This window comes from Anabrus simplex, chromosome 8 (assembly GCF_040414725.1).
Source record: "Anabrus simplex isolate iqAnaSimp1 chromosome 8, ASM4041472v1, whole genome shotgun sequence".
In the NCBI taxonomy this organism is placed as follows: Eukaryota; Metazoa; Arthropoda; class Insecta; order Orthoptera; family Tettigoniidae; genus Anabrus; species Anabrus simplex.
This window is the reverse complement of record NC_090272.1, coordinates 8,735,371-8,756,645: the sequence shown is the minus strand read 5'-3', so window position 1 is coordinate 8,756,645 and position 21,275 is coordinate 8,735,371.

Below are 21,275 nucleotides of genomic sequence, written 5' to 3'. Positions count from 1 at the left end.
CATATGTTAGAGAATGTCCACACTTCTTGATCACTGAAAAACAAAAGCAAATCAAAAACACACCGTGACATCTTCTGATAAACAGCCGAGTTAGTTCAGTTGTTAAAGTTCCGAGTTTCTCCAGTAGAGAAGTTTCAATTGGCGCAAGATTTGAACTTGCGTCGTAGAAGTGTACCGCCCGGTACAATTATTATTATTATTATTATTATTATTATTATTATTATTATTATTATTATTATTATTATTATTATTATTTGATCCCCAGTCGCCCACGTAGAAAGCTACCGCCTATACGAAGTTGCATGCTAAAGCAGAAATTTTTATATAGTTTACAATTTATTCAAAATTTCTTTTACAATATTCAGAAGTACACATCTATGAGGCAGATACGCACTCAGTTTTGTTATAATACTATGCAGAAGTCTATATTTAAACTTTGACAAGTTATCATGTTGCCCCATTTCCCTTGCAGTTTCTAGAGCCAGCCGTCACAGATAATCACTACCCGATGTGCGTAGCTGAGCCTCTATTTATGTTCGCTTGCACTTTAAGTTCTGAAGAGCTCTTACTGGAAGCAGGTGCAGGCCAGCGTTCAGCATTGAGATTATCCTCATTAACCCTTGGTAGGCGGACATAACGATATCGACAAGTCATTAGCCCTCGCATATGGACCGTGTACTTCATCACTTTCGTGCGCTCCATTTGGTCAAAGCGGAATAGTCATTATGTTATAGACTGTCAGTCGGAGGTTCATGGCAGTGAATGCGTAATAATTAAATCTTGTTAGTACTATGAGGTAAATAACTGAAATACGTAATTCCGCAGAGGTGAACATGTTGTATTCTGATGGTAAAGATTGTAAATTGTGGAGTGGATCAAGAAACATTAGTACATAACCTGTTTATTGTGTTTGGCTTCTTTTATTACTGTTACTTGCAGTACTATAGACAATTAATTGACGGACTACTGCCGACTTAAGCGAACTGCTATAATTAAAACAGAGTGAATTGGAAAATAAATTATAATATTTAAAACATTCAAGCTCTTTATGCTCTTTGAGTCGTGCATTTACCAGTGACTGTGCACTGGGAGAGGTATGTGCTCCACTTGTATACAAAAATAAAGTTCGCGAGGGGAAGCCATCATCATTGTGTTTAACGTTGCAGTTACGCGTCCGAGGTTTTTTGCAACGCAAGAATGGGAAAGGTACCGCCCGTGGTTTTAATGAAGGCACAGTCCCAGCATTTGTCTGGTGTGAAAATAGGAAACCACCCGAAACCATCTTCGGGACTGCCCACGGTAGGATTTGAACCCACAATCTAACAGCTACGAGGTCCTAACCGCAGGCCAACTAGCTCGCTTACAGTCAATCAATCAATCAATCAATCAATCAATCAATCAATCAATCAATCAATCAATCTACACCGTTGATCTGCGTTTAGGGCAGTTGGTCATGTGGAGGCACTTCACAACTGAAAGAAATATTACATGTTCCCGGTGCGGTGATGTGCCGGATGCCATACCTTGCAGTCCTATGTGTGGCAGTATGAAGACAGCAGTGGGAATGGTTTAAAATTTCTTATTTTTTTGTTTTAAAAAGTATTTTTTGTTGTGTAAGATTTCATTTTGTTTGAACTTATGGATTTGGAAGAATTATTTTATTTCATAAACCTGGATCTATGTTGATAATTTTAAATTAATTTTTAGAAACTCTGTTTTATGTGTTGTATCAAAATTATTATTTATCCCTGAATTTTAACATTATTTTTGTTGTTGTCAAAATTAGTGAAATGGCACGTGCAGTTCTGGGAGCGCGGTTCCTGTTGCGCAAACGAAGACTTGTCTCGAACATTTATCACTGTGTTAGCAAGAACGAAAAGACTTTTGATCGGAAAGAATAAGATATAATGCAATTGGTGAATGTGAATCTCGAAGGTAAGTTCTAAATTCTCATGGGTTGTTTCTAGGTTGCGGCATACCCCGCTCCTTCTCTGGGAGGGACCATCGTAGCGAGCGATCGTGCTCCTTTGGTCCCCTCGTGGCACGGTAAGCGCTGTTTCTATGCTTATTTAGGTTTTTAACTTCATTTAAATGTAATCATTTATTTTCCTTACGCAGGGGTTTCACGTTCACTGCTAAATCTCACTTGGCTCTTGTTCATTTTGTTTCGGAGGCAATGTACCTTATAATGTATTTATGCCCGTGTTTCTGTGTCACCTCGCACATTACCTGAACTGTTTTAGACAGTGATGCAAGTTTCCTGTACCTGTCTGCACATATCTGCAGGCGCGGTTAAATTCTGAATTTCCTTGTAATGATCTTTCTATTTTGAGTTTTGGTTTGTTCCTTTCTATCATGAGTTTTGATTTGTGCGTTTTTCTTAAAACCAATGTGTGTAATCCAAGGACAATTGCCCTCTACGTTTTCTTTCTTCTCAAAAGGCTACGTTCTATAACCCCCAGGCTCCCATACCGCTTTCCACGCCCATTCTGTAGTTGCCATGTTTCCTAACCTGTTCGTTAACGTTTTGTTTGAACATTAATTTGTTGTCTTATTGTTTTTAAAATGTCGTTCTCTATTATGATTTATTTTGATTTGTGTAATGTAGCCAGTCCCGGTTACACTAGGAAATTGAACGCACTAGAATTTCGTCCTGATAAATACGGATTATTAGTACTTATTCCTGAATTAATTATTGAGAGAATTAATAATATTATAAGCCAAACGTATATCCTTAAGCTCAAAATGTACGTAATAATATATTACATGGATGAACATGAATAGCAGTTTCAGAGATGGCGAGAATGAGTTTTGAAATGTACAATTAGTTTCTCCCATCGGTTTGACGGATGGCGCGCCCGTTGACTCATCACTTCCTGTTACACAGCACGGGAATGCCTGCACTCCGCACACTGATGAGTCAGAAGTAGGATGGCGACACTTGCACGGAGCCTTTCACTATCTAACATGAGTCAGAAATGAGGATTCGTCGTGCTGACCACACGTTATCTCGTAATTTGCAGGCTTTCGGGCTGAGCACCTGTCACTTGGTAGACCAAGGCCGTTCACAGGCTGTTATCTCATGGGGTTTGTTTTCCTGGTTAATTTTATACATTGTAAGAGATATTTAACCGACTTAACGCCGTTTCCAGGGAACACCACGGGGAGGTAGTCTCTTTGCGTTCCCCTTAGATATATTTTTTCACTTTATGCTAGTTCGTCAAGTTTTTTTTTTTTAATTGCTGGTTCAACATATTTATTTATTTATTTATTTAATTATTAGATACAGCCTATGGAGGGCCATTTTACACTAATAATAATAATAATAATAATAATAATAATAATAATAATAATAATAATAATAAGTTTAAATACGTATAACAGATAACACAGGTATAAACAACAATATTAATTAACAACAATGAATTTTAACAGTAACAATGTAACAACAATGACAACGGTAACTGGCAAGTGTCGGTTACTGAAATTAGGAAGAAGAAAGGTCGAGGGTTGGAGGGACGGAAGAAAGTGAAAACCTGGGGAGTACTTAGAGGAATCTTTTAATTTTTTGTTTGAAGGATGAGAAAGGTGTGAATATGTCGATATCGGGTAGTTCATTACCAAGTGTAGGGAGACGGTGGAAGATAGGGCGTTGTTGTAAGGTTAGGCGCGAATGGGACAGATGATGGGTGCGCCGGTTGCGCGTACGGCGGGGAGGAACGTGTATAGGGAAGTACATTTGGTGTAGCCATTGATTATTTTGTGAAGGTAACATAGATCAGAGAACTGTAAACGGCTTCTCAGGTCAAGTATACCCAGGTAGTTCATAATGTCAGATTTAGTTTTGTTCTTAAAAACAGGATTGCGAGTCTTAACAACGAAAGTGAAAAAGTTAAAAATACTATTTAGTTGAGATATGTTAGTGATAGCAGATGAGCACCAAATAGGGGAACAAAAGTTAATAATGGGGAGAACATACGAGACAAAGTATAATTTTAAGGCGTTAATATCATTAATTTCAGTAAACCTGTAAAGAATGCCTAGAGTACGCATAGCACGGGATTTTATGGAGTGAATGTGAGCAGAGAAGGTTAGTTTACAGTCTATTATAACGCCTAGGTCTCTTACCTGAGAAGCCGATTGCAATGTATTTCCCTGGATGGTATATGCAGTGTTCATTCTTTGCTTTAGCAATGAAAAGGAGATTGTATTGCACTTCTTAACATTGGGAGAAAGATTCCATTTCTTAAATCAGTCACCACACGAATTGACAACAGTCTGTAATTCATCACAGTCATCAGGCGTAGACACTTCTCTTAGGATTTTCAGGTCGTCAGCGTACAAGAGGAGGGAACACTGACTATTTTGGGTGCAATGAATTATGTCGTCGATATAGAGAACAAAGAGTAGGTGTCTCAGAGTACCGCCCTGACATACGCCTGATAACACAGATAACCATGATGAGGCACATTCAGGGAGTACCACTCTTTGTTTTCTGCCGGAGAGGAAACAAGACGGGGCCATGGATATTAAATCTGGTAGCGAGCTTATGAAGAAGAAGTGCGTGATCCACTGAGTCGAATGCCTTGGCCAGATCTATATAGATTACATCTAACTGAGATTTATTTTCCATTGCTGAAATGATGTGGTGATTGAGAACAGTGAGGTTAGTGAGGCATGATTTTCCGGGAGTGAAACCGTGTTGATCTTCAGAGAAGTAGGCCTACGACTGTGTGAAAAAGAGGAGTCGGCGGTGGATTACTCCTTGTAGGACAGAGAATAGTATTGGAACGATAGATATTGGGCGGTATGATGAAATATCATCTTTCATGCCAGATTTGAAAATAGGAGTGATATCACCTTGTTTCCAGCTGTCGGGGAATGTACCAGTAGCCATACACAGGTTTAAAATTGTAGATAACGGTGCACAGAGAGATGCAGACGTATTTTTGAGAAATATGGGGCTAACATCATTGGGTCCGGTGGAGCGGTTTGTAGGGAGACTATTGAGAATATTTTGTACTTCGTTAGGGGTCGTTGATATTTGTGAGTAACTGCAAACACTGTTGATCTGTGGTAGTTCTGTGAGAGGTGCTGAAGGGGTAAAGGTGGAGTGAAAGTACTCATTGAATTTTTGAGACCTTAATTCAGTTGGGACATCATCACTATGTATTTTAAGATTCAGTGGTATCCGGGGTGACTTTCTACGTGATGAAATGAGGGCCCAGATTTCTTTTAGGGTTGTTTTTAAGGTTTCCAGTTACAGAAGTGATGTGCCGGTTGTAGTCATTTTTAAGATGCAATTTTGAAATTTTCCTGCGGTGTTTAAAAGTATTGTACGTGTGTGAATTGGGGATGGACTTCCAGAGGGACCACGCACGGGTTTCGTTCTTTAGTAGTAATTTAGTTTCGGCACTCAGCCAGGGGGGATATCTGTGTGTTCTGGGTTTGGAGAAAGGTACGTGCTGCTTAATGGTAGTAAATATTAAATCCTCGAACAGGGAAACCGCACTGTTGACGTCATGCTCAGCTGATAACCAGCACCAAGGGAGGATGGCAAGTCCTGGTTGATGACTAGCCAGTCCACTTTACTCCACAGAGGAAATGTTTGCCTCACAGCGGGTGGGAAGTCTTTATGTTGACAAGCAGGTAGGCTTGAGTCATGGTCAGCGCTAAGAATGTTTCTGCCAACAGACACACTAATACTAGTTACTGTAGAGAAGAGGAGGTCCAATGTAGTCAGGTTTCTGGTGGGTTTTAAGCAGAACTGATGTAGATGAAGACCGTTTATGAAATTAGACAAAATAAATGAGTCTATAGGATCGGTTACTGTTCCAGTGGTTGTAGATTGCCAGGATATGTGCGAATTGAAATCACCGATTAGCATGATTATCCAGTGATATACCATTGTCACGTTTTCTCTTTATTAATTAAGATTCAGAATATTTATATCTGTCTGTCTGTTAGGTCATCAGCCCAGAGGTTGGTTGGATCCTCAAATGGCACTACCAAAGGTTATGCGGTTATAAGGAAACCGCAAAAACCAATGGCAACACCAAAATGAGGCGTACTAGGCAAGACGACGAGTGAGATAGTTTGCCATGCTTTCCTCACTGGGTCAGAAAGTGCTATTGCAGCACGACTGACCCTATGAGCAACACCTTTCATAACACTCAGATGCACTAGTCGTGCTCTGAATGTCATTACTCAGCACCACCCATACCCCAGCAGCTCCCATATTGTCACAGCCATGGATGAGACTAGGACTTGGATGGAAGCTACTCTTTACTCTGGCCTGTGCCAAGAGATGGATGCAAAAATACTGTATCCATCAAGAAATGTCAGCAGTATATTTACAATATTTACAGGATTTACAAATCCTGTAATATTTCAGGGTAGTTTCACTGCAGTTTCTGACAAACTAGGAATGATCTTAGTTTGCCATCAACTTTAAGACTTTGAAATCCTCTCATCGATCGTCACTGCTGGTGTCTTTCTTCTCTTCAGAACTATCCTGTCAAATTGGTGACCGTAGTAATCTGCGTCATCTCAAAGAGTCGTAAACAGGGAATATACATTCGGGTGCGCTCTCGAAATTAAACTGTTTATTCTTTGGTTCCAGCCTTCCGATGCCGCCTTCCATAAGTTCCACATATTCCTTGGCATGTGCTCGTTATCCAGCCATTGATCGACGACATAGTAGTAAAACACCTGTATATTCTGATTTTCAGGCGTGCTCTCCTGAATACATAGCCAACCATCATGAATCATTTCTAGGGAAATGTGCGATAGTGCTGAACACATTCGAATATGAAGTCTAATTTCTTCATTTTCCCTGTACGCAGTAACAAGGCCACAATCTTGTACTTTCCTCCATAGACACTGATTAAAATGATAGTTGCAACCAAAATCTCAGCTTGAGGAAACAGCGTTTTAGCTGATTGGACGACGGCGATTTCGAAGTCCACAATAAGTGTCACAGGATTCCATCCTGGTACGTTTTTTTTAACAGGTTCGAAGAAACGAGCATATGTTTCCTGTTTCTTGTTTGGTAACAGCGCGTAGACAACTGGTATCGTGTTGGTTTCTTCCCAAGAACTTCCAAGATTGGTGTAGATGATAAATAACTGCCCAAACTGCTTGCTTGAACTTTTGAAGGTCCCGTCGACAAAGAATGGAGAGCAACTTGATAAAGCAGATTTTCCTTTCTCCCTGGCAAACACTAATATCCTGTCTTAGGCCCCCTGTTGTCGTCTTCAAGTAGTAATTTTCCACCGTCATTCATTGCTATGTGCCTTTCCTGTATTATTACGCCTCCAGAATCGATCGGATCTTTTCTAGGTCCCATTTTTTTCCGTCGGACGCGATGTAATGATTGTTTGGCACTTCTATGTGATAGCAGCGATGTCAGAAGCCTCTATTGAAGAGCTGGCCTACTTCTTCAGTGTAAATTATTGAAATCATACTGTCGGTTTCCCTTACACGTTTTTTTGCATTTACTACACATTTTTCACTTCATTCACCGCGTTGTCCGGAATGTAAACGTGACTCGTCTCGCCTAAAACTGTATTGTCTTTCGTTGTTATTCTTCCTATACATTTACTTTTATTGAAATTTGATCTTTATTGGTATAGTCCACAGTATATTGATGTCCGTTGTAAATCAATAAAGGCTTTCCCTTGGTGGTCTCAATGAACTCCATAGCTGCTGAGGAAATATCACCAGTTCAACACGGAGCACTAGTTGTCACACAGGTATCAACTGTAGTAATGAACTCCACTTACCGGGTGGACCTTCCCCTCTCCTGTTTCTGCATTCCAACCCTCCTTGGGCCTCCGTGCAAGTGTCACTGTTTGAAATAGCCACGCTTGGTAATTTCCAGGAATTTTTGGTTTTCCGTGCAAGTGTCAACACATTACATCTCCGTGCAAGTGTCACAACTTCAGTTCAGGTCCGTGCTTTGAACTTGTATTACGTGTTAAAATTAAAATTCACCCAGAGTGCGGCATGGGCTCATCAGTTGGATACCGCACCTTTTCCAAGACACTGGCCGGCTAGCACGCCGGTAGCGACAGCACTGCAAGCCATACCTGTGATAAGCACAATGCAGTGCCGACATACTAGGGGAGAATTGCATCTCCACTTGCTATATTGCCCTCCCGGGCTATCTCAATCGGAAGCCATATTTTGGTCATGTATTACGTGTTGATCCGTCGCTCCAATTGTTCTCGAGATACGAAGTGTTACTTTGGGGTATAATTCTCACATTGCCTCCATATGTGTAATCGATAGAGGAAAGGGTATTTATGTATTATAATTATGTGAAAACAGAGTGTTGCAGGGACTTCGTTAGGCGATTTGTAACACAATTTCCAGGTGTACGCCCTCCCATAGAGAGACCGTGCGGAAACTCGCAAACGAATTGAGAGGAACTGGTTCTTTACTCGACAAGAAACTGTACTGAACGAGGAAAAAGTAAATGAAATCGCAGAAAGATTAGAACATTCGCCTACAAAATCCCTAAGACGACTTGGAGAAGAAGCTGGGGTTTCGAAAAGCTCAGCGTGGTGAGCTATGCAAATGTTAACGTTGAAATACCGCGGTGAATCGGAGTTTTTTAAGACGATGCCAGAAATCTCCTGTGATAACGTAGAGCTTATTTTCTTAATTTTTAATTACTAATTTTCTTAATTTTTATGTTCTTAATTTTATTTGTTACGGTATCTCATGTCGTGCACGCATAAAGTGAGAGGAATGCAGTGCGGGGAGCGATGACTCAACTGGCACGCTGCCGACGAGAGAAACACCAAGATGTAACTTTAACATTATCTAAGAACAATGATGGGCAGGCAACACAAGAAAATGTACTCTTACGCTGTCTCGTTATGATATCAGGAAGTATTCTTTTGTTCCAACTATTCCTTGATGAATACTAGTGACTTCGGACGTCGTTTTAGATATAATGCACCATAGCGAGAAAGTTAAAGAACACAGCGTGAGTGGAAAGCACATAATTAATGGTATGGAATTTGTGATGTTTGAGCAAGTAGACATAAGCTGGTGATTTTATTATTAATACCGACTCAAATCAAAGGATTTGAACGAGGAAGAGTCAAAAAATCGCTACATCCTTACTAAACCGATCGACGCTTTTAAGGTTTGAGGGAAATAAAAGCATAAAAAGCCATAAGTCACATTATGTACAAATGTTGTTTGCGGGTATTCGATACAGTTAACATTGAGATAAGTAGTATAATACATGGATTCGGCCGCCACCACCCCCACCGGCTCCCAGAGGCCACCTCCACCACCACCACAGCCAGAGGCCACCCAGATGCCTCCTCCACCACCACCACAGCCAGAGGCCTCCCAGAGGTCTCCTCCACCACCCGCGGGAAATTTGAATTTGTAAACAAAGCCACGTGCTTTTTGACAGCTGTCATCGACAACAACGCATCGCTAACCTCAGTACTGCCATCTTGACGGGCCTAAACCTCAGTAGTGCCAACTAAACCTAACTAGCGCGAGGTAAACAAAGCCACGTGTTTTTTGAAAGCCACGTGCTTTTTGACAGACAACAACGCATCGCTAACCTCAGTACTGCCATCATGACGGGCCTAAACCTCAGTAGTACCAACTTAACCTAACTAGCGCGTGGTAAACAAAGCCACGTGCTTTTTTGACAGCTGTCATCCGCCATCTTTAAACCACAGAGCACTGTGCTGCCCTCTTTATCGCAGTAGCTGCAAATTCGTCACCTGTCATCCGCAGTGCTGCCATCTTAACGGGCCTAAACCTTAGTGCTACCAACTTAACCTCATTAGCGTGAGATAAACAAATCCACGTGTTTTTTTGACAGCTGACATCCGCCATCTTTAATCTATAGAGCTCAGTGCTGCCCTCTTTAGCTACTTACCTTTGAAATGTGGTGGCGGATAATTTGAAAAATGCATTTTGACAGCAGCCATCTTTAATCTAGAGAGCACCGTGCTGCCCTCTTTAGCTAGATACGTTTGAAATGTGGTGGCAGGCAATTCCACATGACAGCAGCCATCTTTAATCAAGAGAGCATCGTGCTGCCCTCTATGTGGTGGCGGCAATTTGAAAAATTCTACATGCTCTTGTTTGGAAACAAACTCACGCGCTTTTTTGACAGCCGTCATCCGCCATCTTTAATCAACAGAGCATAGTGCTACCCTCTTTAGCTAGATACCTTTGAAATGTGGTGGCGGCAAATTCCACGTGCTCTTGTTTGGAATCAAAGGTATGTGCTTTTTTGACAGCTGACATCCGCCATCTTTAATCTATAGAGCACAGTGCTGCCCTCTTTAGCTACTTACCTTTGAAATGTGGTACGTCACAGCTGTCATCCGCAGTGCTGCCATATTAACGGGCCTAAACCTTAGTGCTACCAACTTAACCTTACAGAGCACTGCGCTGCTATCATGCGGGCAATTTCGTCAGCTTTCATCCGCCATCTTTAATCTACAGAGCACCGTGCTGCTCTCTGTAGTAGCGGGCAATTTGAAAAGTTCTGTTAGCTGTCATCCGCCATCTTTAATCAAGAGAGCACCGTGCTGCCATCTTTAGCTAGATACCTTTGAAATGTTTTGGCAGCAAATTGAAAAATTCCACATGCTCTTGTTTAGTAAACAAACTCACGCGCTTTTTGTCAGCTGTCATCCGCCATCTTTAATCTATAGAGCTCAGTGCTACACTCTTTCGGTGCATACTTTTGAAATATGGTGGTGGATAATTTAAAAAGAAAAATTCTACAGCAGCCATCTCTCGACGCTAATTGCACAAGATGGTGGCTATACATGACTCCTTAAAGGTGCTTATGCAAGATGGCCGCTATACATAGGTTCTTATGAGATGCCCTTGGGATGCTTGCGCAAGATGGCGGTTATACAAGGCTCCTTATGAGACGCCCTAGAGATGCTTGCGCAAGATGGCGGTTGTTCTTATGAGGCGGCTTAAGGGTCCTTGCACAAGATGGCTAGAGATGCCCTAAGGATGCTTGCGCAAGATGGCGGACGCAAGAAGGCGGCTATACACGACTCCTTATGAGACGCTTTAAGGGTGCTTCCGCAAGATGGGTGCTGCTCTTATGAAGAAAGCTAGCTTAGAGGCTAACGTGTCGTGCTGGTTCGATTCATTAAATTTGGGGCTTAAATGCATAATGTTAAATATCTCGAAAACGGTGCATCGTAGAGCCCATTAGCCCATTAGCCCATTAGCCCTTTAGCCCTTTTGCCCATTAGCCATTTTTCCCATTAGCCCCTTAGCCTATTAACCCTACAAGGAATGTGCGGTAAACTAATCTTCTTAGAACAAAGGTATCCCCTGACATGTTCTAAACACATGTTGTATTGAGTACAGTGTTCGGTTCTACTTATTCAGTGTTCTAAACACTTCAATCAATGTTCCGACCACATGATAAAGTTAACGGCATAGAGTGCAGTGTCCGATCCCAGCCTTGTTACGTTTCTTCTGTGATTTGCAAGTCTAAACATGCTTAATGACGTCATCACTGCAGCACGTGCTTACTCTAGCTATTCCGATGTAGGTTTAAACTTGTTCGATAGAGCTATGCCTTGACATAAGAGGGGGCCTTAACAGCTTATGAAAAAGCACGTCGAATTTTTCAAATTACCCGCCACTACATTTCAAAGGTATGAGGTTTAGTGCTGTAAAAATACCTGCACGATGCAAAGCTAGCTTTCTTCATCAGAGCAGCCACCATCTTGTGTAAGCACCTCTAGGCCGTATCATAAGCAGCTGTGTATAGTCATCGTCTTGTCGCTGCTACCTCCCGCAAGCACCCCTAGGGCGTCTCATAAGAGCAGCAGCCATCTTGTGCAAGCGCTCTTAAGCTGTCTCATAAGAAGCTATGTATAGCCGCCATCTTGTACAAATAGATAGCCACCAATGCCAAAGGATCTAAGTAGGAATCGAACCGTCGATCTCATCATTAGACTATGTTTTTCTTATGCTATCATGTTCCTGATACTGCAAACCTAGGTATCAGGTAGGAACATTTTGTTCGTTTTCGAGATATTTAACATTATGCATTTAAGCCCCAAATTTAATGAATCGAACCAGCACGACACGTTAGCCTCTAAGCTAGCTTTCTTCATAAGAGCAGCACCCATCTTGCGGAAGCACCCTTAAAGCGTCTCATAAGGAGTCGTGTATAGCCGCCTTCTTGCGTCCGCCATCTTGCGCAAGCATCCTTAGGGCATCTCTAGCCATCTTGTGCAAGGACCCTTATGCCGCCTCATAAGAACAACCGCCATCTTGCGCAAGCATCTCTAGGACGCCTCATAAGGAGCCTTGTATAACCGCCATCTTGCGCAAGCATCCCAAGGGCATCTCATAAGAACCTATGTATAGCGGCCATCTTGCATAAGCACCTTTAAGGAGTCATGTATAGCCACCATCTTGTGCAATTAGCGTCGAGAGATGGCTGATGTAGAATTTTTCTTTTTAAATTACCCACCACCATAATTCAAAGGTATGCACCTAAAGAGTGTAGCACTGAGCTCTATAGATTAAAGATGGCGGATGACAGCTGACAAAAAGCGCGTGAGTTTGTTTACTAAACAAGAGCACGTGGAATTTTTCAATTTGCTGTAAACCACATTTCAAAGGTATCTAGCTAAAGATGGCAGCACGGTGCTCTCTTGATTAAAGATGGCGGATGACAGCTAACAGAACTTTTCAAATTGCCCGCTACTACAGAGAGCAGCACGGTGTTCTGTAGATTAAAGATGGCGGATGAAAGCTGACGAAATTGCCCACATGATAGCAGCGCAGTGCTCTATTGATTAAAGATGGCGGATGGCAGCTGTCAAAAAAGCACGTGGCTTTGTTTACTGAACAAGAGGACATAGATTTTTTCAAATTGCCGCCACCACATTTCAAAGGTATCTAGCTAAAGATGACAGCACGGTGCTCTCTTGATTAAAGATGGCGGATGACAGCTAACAGAACTTTTCAAATTGCCCGCTACTACATAGAGGGCAGCAAGGTGCTCTGTAGATTAAAGATGGCGGATGACAGCTGACGAATTTGCCTGCATGATAGCAGCACAGTGCTCTATTGATTAAAGATGGTGGATGACAGCTGTCAAAAAGCACGTGGCTTTGTTTCCAAACAAGAGCACATAGAATTTTTCAAATTGCCGCCACCGCATTTCAAAGGTAACTAGCTAAAGAGCGCAGCACTGAGGTTTGTGATGCAAGATGGCGGATGACAGCTGTCAGGAAAAAGCATGTGAGATTGTAAAGCACGTGGAATTTGCCACCGCCACAAAGAGGGCAGCACGGTGCCCTCTTGATTAAAGATGGCTGCTGTCACGTGGAATTGCCTGCCACCACAGGTATCTAGCTAAAGAGGGCAGCACGGTGCTATCTGGATTAAAGATGGCTGCTATCAAAAAGCATTTTTCAAATTATCCGCCACCACATTTCAAAGGTAAGTAGCTAAAGAGGGCACCACTGTGCTCTGTGGATGAAAGATGGGGGATCGCAGCTGTCAAGAAAGCACTGGATTTGTTTACCGATTCAAATCTCGCGCTAGTAAGGTTAAGTTGGTAGCACTAAGGTTTAGGCCCGTTAATATGGCAGCACTGCGGATGACAGCTGTGACGTACCACATTTCAAAGGTAAGTAGCTAAAGAGGGCAGCACTGTGCTCTATAGATTAAAGATGGCGGATGTCAGCTGTCAAAAAAGCACATACCTTTGATTCCAAACAAGAGCACGTGGAATTTGCCGCCACCACATTTCAAAGGTATCTAGCTAAAGAGGGTAGCACTGTGCTCTGTTGATTAAAGATGGCGGATGACGGCTGTCAAAAAAGCGCGTGAGTTTGTTTCCAAACAAGAGCATGTAGAATTTTTCAAATTGCCGCCACCACATAGAGGGCAGCACGATGCTCTCTTGATTAAAGATGGCTGCTGTCATGTGGAATTGCTTGCCACCACATTTCAAACGTATCTAGCTAAAGAGGGCAGCATGGTGCTCTCTAGATTAAAGATGGCTGCTGTCAAAATGCATTTTTCAAATTATCCGCCACCACATTTCAAAGGTAAGTAGCTAAAGAGGGCAGCACTGAGCTCTATAGATTAAAGATGGCGGATGTCAGCTGTCAAAAAAACACGTGGATTTGTTTATTTCACGCTAGTGAGGTTAAGTTGGTAGCACTAAGGTTTAGGCCCGTTAAGATGGCAGCACTGCGGATGACAGGTGACGAATTTGCAGCTACTGCGATAAAGAGGGCAGCACAGTGCTCTGTGGTTTAAAGATGGCGGATGACAGCTGTCAAAAAAGCACGTGGCTTTGTTTACCACGCGCTAGTTAAAGTGCTATTAAAACAATGTGCGTGTTCTGACAGTTCGCAGCACGTGGCGCCGAACAAAGGAGTGGGAGCGCTGTGTTGCCACATGATCCGGCATGAGTTACTACATCACAGTCAACAGCTCTCGTTCTGCGCTAGGCTCTGCGGAAAATAATATCCATTAACGGCGATCATGAAAGAGTTAGAAAAACGTTAAATATCGTTGCTATTATTCCAAGATGGCTCAGCAGTAATTTCATCAGCTCAAATATCGTAAGACAAACTCCTCATTCGCCTTCCTCATAGGCTTTAATGAGTCGGGTTTTGCCCGGTGTTGATAACCTGTCATGTGATGGTCCAATTACATCCACTCCCTCTCTTCCCCCTTCACCTTCTTCCCAAGGCTCCTTTTCTTTCTTTTCTTTTTCTTTCCCTATTCTAATTACTGTAGCTTCAGAAATTTTAAAGCTGCTGCTGTTCTTTCTACAACTTTGTTAACGTCTATCAGTGGGCCTCCATTTTTCCCTTCAGCCTCAAAATATTCCCGTAAGGCACATACCATATCGCGAACTTGACCACGTATAGCGAAGCCATGCCTCTCCATTACGCTTGCCTTTTTTCTAGGTGAATGAATTCTAGGTCGCCCTCGGTGTTTAGCGGCGCTCTGAACGGGTTGCAACATTTTGAATTCAGTAAATGAGACGGTGTTAAAATTACACTATACTACACAATACTGTAATTTACACTACACTAGAATGCCAGCCTCGATAACGATACACTTATTAACACAAACACAATAGCACTATAATATTTAGTTGATTTAAAAAACACACTATACAGACAATGATATCTCTCAAAGTAGACATTGTTAGCCCAGCCACATGTGTTACGGTATACTATATTGGCAACGTGGAACTCGGACCGACCGCCTCACGAAGCTTTCAGACAGCGGGGGTAGGAAAAGGGAGAGTGCATGCCGAGCTGGGATTGGCTGAAACGGGAGGCGTGTACCGGTTGCCATAGTAACTGCCACCTCCTACTACCACGCTGAGAGCTGTCAGAACACGCACATTGTTTTAATGGCACTATAGGTTAAGTTGGTACTACTGAGGTTTAGGCCCGTCATGATGGCAGTACTGAGGTTAGCGATGCGTTGTTGTCTGTCAAAAAGCACGTGGCTGTCAAAAAATACGTGGCTTTGTTTACCTCGCGCTAGTTAGGTTAAGTTGGCACTACTGAGGTTTAGGCCCGTCAAGATGGCAGTACTGAGGTTAGCGATGCGTTGTTGTCGATGACAGCTGTCAAAAAGCACGTGGCTTTGTTTACAAATTCAAATTTCCCGCGGGTGGTGGAGGAGACCTCTGGGAGGCCTCTGGCTGTGGTGGTGGTGGAGGTGGCCTCTGGGAGGCCTCTGGCTGTGGTGGTGGTGGTGGAGGAGGCATCTGGGAGGCCTCTGGCTGTGGTGGTGGTGGTGGAGGAGGCATCTGGGAGCCGGTGGGGGTGGTGGCGGCCGAATCCCTGTATTATACTACTGACATAGATATTCGGCTTTTCCTGTTCTGGACCCTTTCATACTGATACACTATTCCACGCTAATAATACATACTGTACAACGCGCGTTTCCCTTAAATTACATACCAGTACCGAGTTCCAAGAAATTCCCTTCAGCCATCTTACCGTGGAGTCGTGACAAACTGCTTACTTTCGACCCTATGTTAGAGGAAAACGAATTATGAGGAAAATTGAAGTTTACAGTCGGTGTGTACAATATGCAATAAGACTTTTGAAACATATAGGTTTTTATGGCTGTCGTCATCATCAATTCACTGAGGACACGTTTGCATAATTTACTTTCCATCTCAACACGTTCGCTGCTGTATAAAAACTTCATGGTAAATAATCCCCTTTGAAATGAATAAATCCTGTGCTGCTCGCACGCAAATGTTGCGATGGTTATATTACATACTGGCTGGTGGCTGCACGGGTTTCATGAAACAAAACAGACATCGCACAAATCATCAAAGGATGTTCAACTAAATTTCTGATCCTACATCCGACCAGAGCGATAAAATCCAGATTTGTTAAACAAATCCTTTTAAAGCGGATTTTTGTTTCATGAACAAGGTATTTTTTATTTAGTAAACTGTGGAATTCTGCGCCATGTTTTAATATGTGTTTATCGTATTTACTGGTCTTCCTTTGTGCATGTCATTACCAATGGGAGTACTGTTGTGTGGTATGAACTAGTACACAGCAGCCACTAATTGTCTTGACTAGCTTATCGAGGTTTGATAAAGACTAAAGTATATCCAGATGGGCGGGTGGCTCGTACGGTGCTGCGCTGGCCAACTGAGGTCAAGCTCCAGGTGCTAAAATTTGTCGGTAGATTTACCAGCACAAAAATAACTACCGAGGGACGAAATTTCGGCGCATTGGCATCTCCGAAAACAGTAAACATTGTTAGTAAGACATAAAAGTATTATTATTACTATTATTATTATTATTATTACTATTATTACAACTTTGCAAGAACCACCGCTTTTCTCACATTCAGTTGTGAGTCATAGGTAATAATAATAATAATTTCGTGTGGCTATTTCTAGCCGAGTGCAGCCCTTGTAAGGCACACCCTCCGATGAGGGTGGGCGGCATCTGCCATTTGTAGGACACTGCGTGATATTGTGGTGGAGGCTAGTGTTATGTGTGGTGTGTGAGTTGCAGGGATGTTGGGGACAGCACAAACACCCAGCCCCCGGGCCATTGGAATTAACCAATGTAGGTTAAAATCCCCGAACCGGCCGGGAATCGAACCCGGGACCCTCTGAACCGAAGGCCAGTACGCTGACCATTCAGCCAACGTGTCGGACGAGTCATGGGTAGGAATTGTATTATAAACGTCGGTTTGCCCCTGTTTTCCGGCCGAATGCCCTTCCCATGTGGAATCATACATTCACAGTTGCATATTTCTGTGGTGAGCTGTATGTACCGTAGATGGAGGGAAATGTACTAAGACGAGTAAAAATATCCAACCCCGCACCAGAGGACGCGATTGAAATCACTTGCTCCGCCGGGAATGGAACACAGGGTCCTTTGAACTGAAGGGCAGTACATTGACGCAGTGAGCCAGACATTACAACAGCTATACCGTCACATACGAATTTACACAAAATTGTAGTCACATTTTGAATGTCCGCAAGTGCTGTTGTCCTTCGTAGTGTTATAATACTAAACACCAACAACGCGTTACTAATGCAATACAACCGTTTTATGAGTAAACCCTCCAACTGAGCACGCGAGTCAACACAGAGTATGAGTGTGACGTCACGTACTTAGCACACATTTTGCCTTACTTTGAAGTACTTTTTAATGAAAAGTACATTTTGAGTATTTAATGTTTTGAATGCAATAGGCAGCCTTTTATCTGTCAATTGAGACATTGAACATAATTCTCTTGGGGATGTTCACATTCTACCGAAACACTAATAATGCAATCGAAACCGACTTTCAACCTATTACGTCGTATTACGTACATTTAGTACGTATTGAAGATATGTTAAATAAAGAGCAAAATGGCCAACCGGACATCAGTGGGATCCGAAGCCACAACCTCGCGATTTCGCGTCGGTTGCTCTACCAGTTGAGCTATGGTGGCCTAGGCCATCTTTGTTCCGTTGGAAAGGATCTAAGCTACAGGTCTAGCACTACTGCCATCACACTGTAGAGTGCGTTTAAGTCACCCGTTGAGTGCTAAATCAATGAATATTGAATTTTCACGACCACATTTAAATCGAAACCGACTTTCAACTTATTAGGTCGTGTTACGTACATTCAGTACGTGTTGAAGAGATGTTAAGTACAGAACAAGAATGGCCAACCAGATACCAGTGGGATCCGAACCCACAACCTCCCGATTTCGTGTCGGTTGCTCTACGAATTGAGCTATGGTGGCCTACATTGCGATTACAATGCGGTCGTGAAAATTCAATATTCACTAATAATACATTTCCCATGCGCACGTTGTCAAAGAACGTAACTTTACGCTAAAAACAGCGAAGAGTCACACAGGTGGCTAATTATAGTTTTAATGCTATTGTACACTGTTAATACTGGGCCATGAACTATAGCTTAGTAGCTGACATACACACATGGTAGGCGAGTATACCACCTTGCTCTCGTGCCATCTTCTCACAGACCATCACAGAATATTTTTTGTTTCCCGTGGCAGTTTATCGTATCCTAGATGTCAAACAGCGTAGAGACTTCTGCGTCCAGGATAATCTGAAATTGGACCGAGGACACAAACTTCCTGCACCACGAATCCAATTTCCATTTCGTTTGAATGCAGCCTCTTGATGATGATGTGTCAAGTGCAATTCGTTCAAGCTTAAGTTTTAGTTATACACTGTAGCTTGTTAATAAACTGTATTACTAATACACGGTAAATGATTTCGATACCTTGCTACTGATGTTATATAATTTAATCTGCCTATTCATTTTAACTGCAGTTCCATTTTGGAAAGCACGTAAATAGTAAGTATACACTCCAATCATCCGATAGCTGTTTCAAATTAGGATGTTATCCCTTTTCAGATGCCATCGCAAATGTTGAGGATTAACATTTAAATAGAAACAACGAGCTAAATGAAATTTAGTATCGATATGTGAAATGACCTGAGTGATGCTCTAATTAAAATATCGTCAATTGAACTGCAAGTAATTTAACGTTGATACTGGATACAACAGTCTGTAATCGTGATGAACGGAACACGAAATACTAAATCCTAATTTAGTTAATTCAACATTCATTGCTTTTTGTTTTCTTCCATCAAAGCATTTTAGTGCATAAAGAGGTAGATATTTTATTGCGCTGCATTAAATGTTTAGTGTTACTAACAGTTGGGCATCCTACAGGATGTCCCCAAAAGTGTGGTAAGTTATTGTAACATAGACAACATTAGCTGGAATGGAGGGGAAATATTCCAATACTGACATTCCAGGGAAGTTCTATACGAATTCAATGAAGTCTGTTCTTCCTCCATAACGTAAGAGTCAGTTACTGACTACGACATGAGCAGGCGCAAGTCCCCGCACTTGTTGCACACAGTGGAATGTGCCAGATCAGGTCGTATGCTCCACACTCTTTGTCTTCTTCTTTCCGACATCGGTGAAGTCGCGGGTGCGAAATGTGTCGCACATGTGGATTTGGCCCTGTTGTATGGCCGAGTGCCCTTCCTGACGCCAACCTTGTATGGACGGATGTAATCACTATCGCTATGTGGTCGTTGGTGGTGTGGTATGTTCTCTGAACATGAAGAAGAAAGTGTTGGGCTAAACACAAACACCCAGTCCCCAAGCCACAAGAATTTTCTCCAAACAGGCTATTAAGTTCAGTGATAGCTAATAATCATTGTCATCATTGTCATCATGATTGGTTCCTTCAATGCATAAGGGAACGAGCTTCCCCCAATGAGCCGTTCTCCGTATCATTCCACTTCATGTAAACTGTTCGTGGATATTCTTTGAACATTTTGCGCTATATTTTGTGTGGTGTACTGGACTTCCGCCTACCTCGTGGTGGTTCGCATCGCATAGCGCTTTTCGAGTATCGGCTGTCTGGTAAGCGAAGTATGTGGCCAGCTAGACACATTCTTACAATATCTTGTGGCCACTCTGAAGCAAAATGTCCTCATCGGTGACTCGCCAGTGCCAAGGGACGAGCGATCCGTTGAGCTTACGTGATGTCTGCGCCGTAATGTTCCATGATCGCTGTTAAAATGATGGATGCTTTATAAAGATTCAGTTTTGTCCCTTAATTGACCACTGAAGTCGACCAGATGAGTCACAAACGCTGAAACACTGCTGAGGCTAAGCCAGTTCTGTAGCTGACATCTACAGTGGCATCTTGATGTGGGATGCTACGGGGATAAGTGAACTGTTTCACTGGCTGCTCCCTAACGGTGATCAGTATGTTGATGACTTTTGATTTATCAACACAAATACGTAATGAAACTGTTCCACCCTCGGTGTCCAAGCTGTTGGTCATGTCCTACAGAGAGGTAACGGTTTGCGACATCATTGGAAAATTCGAGGTCAGTGAGCTACATGTCGTTCAAACGACATTCCAGTGCTTGGTACATTCATCGCCTTCCTCGTAACAGCATGATGATGACGAGAAGATGACAGCCCTGCCTGACACCTGTATCGGTGATGAAGAAGTTCACTGTCGGAACAGCATCATAGTCCCTTGAAGACACTCGCTTGGGATACGATAAGTTCTTACGATGTTACACAACGAGTATTCAGTCAAAATATTTCTTGAAATCGATAAAATTGTAAGTGGTTTTTGGAACTCGATACAATGCTCGATAATGTTACACGGCGTGAAGATTCGATTGGGACATGAGCCGCAACTGCTTTTTTCAACACCTGAGTAAAACGATGGAGAAAGAAGGGAGATTCCTCGCCAGTTGGGGTTCCGGTACGCATTGCGTGCACCAGCCTTGGTTGACGAGTACGGAGCCCGTGAGGTACTGCTGTCGACTTCCCGCCTTCCGACCTCCCTTGGACCACACTTCTTCTCTACCGGTGACAGTGCAAAGCGAAGGGAATCTTCTATTTTCACACCCTTTCTTTCTCCGATACCCTCAGTCTTCGCAGAGTCAGTTCTCTTCCATTTTAACACATAATGCGGACCTACTGGGAGGAAAATGACACCCACACATCCTCGTGAAATACGTAATTGCCATGTTTTTCGAACTTTTAGTTGGTCATAATCAACGACAGTCGAATACGCGGCAGACTTTACGTGTTCCCAAAGGTAAAAAAGCCAGGGGAGTGTGATAGCTAACTCTACCTGCCCAGCGCCCAGGATAATACCAGTTAAGCAGCCTGCGGGGAAAGTGTAGGAGCAACGTCATTCACGAAATACACGTA